Here is a 3,805-nt window from a genome sequence, read left to right as displayed (position 1 = left end):
TTTTGTGTTGGAATTACTGAGCTGTTATCATGCCATAGAAAGAGGAATCTGTGGATCAAATAACTCTTAAGAATTTTGTTTACATGAGGAACTTGTGCATTCTAAGTTTTATTAGTATACTGATTGGATTCCAAGAAACTGGAAAATATGTTTCTAATAAATGTTTTTAGTTTTTATGCAAGTAAATGGTTTGATGCTTTAGTTTTTCTTATGTGATTATGAATTTGAAATTTTGAATTGTGTATCTATGTATATAAAGAGATGTCAAAGCTTTAGGGAGTTGAGCTCAATGTTTTGATGAAATTGATGATGGTGATAATTGTGACCATCTCGCATGTGTGCCTATGCAACTGCTGGAATGCACCGATTCATTGAGCCATCACTATTGATTAATCATTTTTTTTTTTTTATGGATTGATTGTATTTGATGATATTCCTTTGCTAACAGGGCTTCATGATCTATATTGCAGATCTTGCATGCTGGGAAGACAATAAAAATTCTTTGAAGACACTCATCTCTGTTGAGTACACTGGTGTGAAAGTCAAACTGTCCCCAAATTTTGAGATGGGTGTCTGTAATAGAACTCCTGAGTTTCTCAAGATGAACCTATTGGGAATGTATTTTCTATATTGTGGAATTTGCGGTAATCTATACTACTAATTGTATGTTAGGTTGATCAAAGGCTTTACTATTAAATCTATTCTTCTTGTAGGTTCCTGTGTTGGAAACACCTGTTGGTCCAATATTTGAGAGCAATTCTATAGCATGTTATGGTAAGACTATAAATTTTCCTCCCTCACCCATTAATTGTGGTCATCCTTCGAAGATTGTTGTGTTGGAACTTATGGGTTTTTTACCTATTGCTGTAATTACTTGCCTGAAGGGTAACAATCCCCTTTATGCTTCTTCTCATATTGATTGTGCCAGATGTTTGGTACTACTGATGGTGCTCTCTCTCTCTGAATGTATGTGTGTTATGATACTTATTGTTTTGTACGCTTGAATTTTCTGTTCCACATAGAGCACTGGATTGATTTTCCATCATTGGAGATTGATACTAATATTCTGGCGTGATGTAAACCTAGAATTGAATGTGCAATATACCTTCCTCTGGTGAGCTACATCTGATTTTATTATGGAATTGTTCTACTTCCTTAGGCATCTAAATGATGAACAAGTTTTATGGAAAACTTAGATAAAATGAATGAAATAAGGAATTTTTTTTTTTTTAATGCAAATTCAAAATTAAAGGGGGACATATATATATATATATATATATATATTGGTAAGTTATGCACACCTAATGAGTCTTGAATTCACAACTTCACCCTCCACCTAAAACTTATATGGGGAGGAGGTGTCATTTGAGTTAAAGCTCATAGCCTAATGTGGGCAATATATTCTATTGAAAAAAGTCAACCAATGAAGATCCAAATATCAAAAGAGGCTCAATGAAGTACACTCCAACTTATCCAACTTTTATTAAATACATAAAACAATGACAATGCTTGCCCACATCATAAACATGCTAACATATTCTACATGGAAAATCTAAATGTTCATAATCCCCTCATAACTATGCACTGCCCTTATTTGAAGTGATTCAAGTGAATGTGTTTTTGTGTGAAGGCCAAGGAAGCTGCAATTTCTTCATTGAAGAGAGTGCTGGATGCTCTAGACACTCATCTTGCTTCAAACACTTGTTGGGAATTCTGTAATCCTGGCTGACATTGTTACAATGTGCAACTAATACATGGGCTTCACCCAACTCATGACTAATAGCTTTATTTCTAAGTTCCCTTATGTGGAAAGATACTTCTGAACCATGTGAATCAACCAAATTTCAAGAGGGTTCTGGGAGAGTTGAAACAGATAAGTCTGTCCTTCCTGTTACGAAGAAGCATCTCAGCCAAAAGAATCTGCTAAACCAAAACCTAAGGATGAACCCAAAAAGGAGGAATCAGCAAAGCCGAAATCAGAACCTGGTGAGGAAGAGGAGGCTCCAAAGTCGAAACCTAAGAATCCTCTTGATCTACTGCCCCCAAGTAAGATGATACTGGAATCTGGATGAGTGGAAGAGGCTGTACTCAAATACCAAGACCAACTTCAGTGAGGTTGCTATTAAAGGCTTCTTTTGTCATCTTCTTTCGATAATGACCTAGGTATTGTGGATGGTGTCTCACTTTCTGCATGCATGTGTGTTATGATGCTTATTGTTTTGTATGCTTGAATTTTCTGGTCCACATAGAGCACTGGGTTGATTTTGCTTCATTGGAGATTGGTACTAATATTTTGGCATGGTGTAAACCTAGAATTGGATGTGTAGTATGCTGTATAACTTCCTCTGGTGAGGTACATCTTATTTTATTATGGAATTGTTCTATTTCCTTCTGGCATCTAAATGATGACCAAGCTTTATGGAAAACTTAGATAAAGTGAATGAAATAAGGAATTTGCTTTTTCTTTAAATTCAAAATTAAAGTTGGATATATATATTCTGTTGAAAAACTTCAACTAAAGAAGATCCAAATATCAAAAGAGGTTCAATGAAATATACTCCAACTTATCTAGATTTTATTAAATACATAAAACAATGACCATGCTTGCCCACAACATAAAAATGCCAATAAAATCGGGTACTTCTTTGAATAATCAAACATCAATATAATTTCAAAAAAGATTACCGGATCGTTGAATAGGGTCAATGATTTACCAGAAGAAATTTGTATTTTGAGAATAATTAAACCTATTATTGAATTGTAAGTATATTTATTTATTGATTAAGAAAACAAATGAGTACTTCTTTGAATAAACAAATTTTTGCCAATGTTATTAGGGACTGCTACCCCCTGCTCAAATTTTCACCCTTTTTTGTGTGTATGGAGACTGATATGCCCTGCTCAAATTCCTCATGATCATTTAGCTTTAGAGCCTAAATTTAAGGTTTTATATTTTTTTCTCCTCAAAATAATAATGTTGTGCCATATTGAGATAAGTAGTATTTATTTATATATAGAAATTGAGATACCGCTTATTTTGCTGAAAACTAAAAACTTATTGTTGAAAATACTGTAGTAAAATAATTTTAAAATGGCAAAATACTGTTGCTGAAAACTTATTGCGCTTTTCACTTCATGGCTGGTCCATGAACAGTGCTTCTCCCAAACGCAAAACGTGCAAACATCCTCTCCCAAATGCACGCTTAGTTTCCATTCCTTTCGGCTAATGGAATTATTTTTGTTACTTGGGCCAGGTTGGACCATATCAATAATGGCCTAAGTAATATGCTTAGCCTTTTTAATTGTCTCTTGTCTCTCATTTGACATTTCTAGGCTAAGCTAATTGAAATCGAAGTTCTCATTTTCAGAAATTGCTTCTGCATGCCTTACGACACAAGCCAATAAGGAGTTATATAAGCCATTGTGCACGCCCTTTTAATAAAGAAATTGGGTTTATTGAATATTGACTTAATTAATGTGTGCCTTTTGTTTTTCTGCCAATAAGGGGTCTTCTTTTCCTTAACAAAAAATGGGGTTATAAAAGACTTGAATTTCTTTTTGACTTGAGGAACTATTGTTAATGACAACGTCTTGTTAACACCTAATGACTTCCTTCAGCATTTTTGTTGTTCCTCTAGTTTTCTTCCAGTAGTACTTAGAACTTAGAAGTTCTAATTATGTGTTAATGCTGGAAAAGGATTCATATAGCCAAACCCAATTAGTCAGAATTAAGTCTAATTTGAGTTGCATAGTAGTTTAACTCATGTAAACAAGAAAATTAAGGGCCCATTTGGTAATATTGTTC

The 3,805-nt window shown here is 34.0% G+C and overlaps 1 pseudogene; it reads left to right on the top strand.

Annotated features, from left to right (window-relative positions):
- The first annotated feature begins 461 nt into the window (after positions 1-461).
- LOC111988958 (elongation factor 1-gamma-like) lies at positions 462-2,202 on the top strand (annotated as a pseudogene).
- The last annotated feature ends 1,603 nt before the right edge of the window (positions 2,203-3,805 follow it).

This window comes from Quercus suber, unplaced genomic scaffold (genome assembly GCF_002906115.3).
Source record: "Quercus suber isolate HL8 unplaced genomic scaffold, Cork oak 2.0 scaffold_395, whole genome shotgun sequence".
NCBI classification, from domain to species: domain Eukaryota; kingdom Viridiplantae; phylum Streptophyta; class Magnoliopsida; order Fagales; family Fagaceae; genus Quercus; species Quercus suber.
Note: the sequence above shows the minus strand (reverse complement) of the source record. Positions and strands in the feature narration are given on the sequence as shown.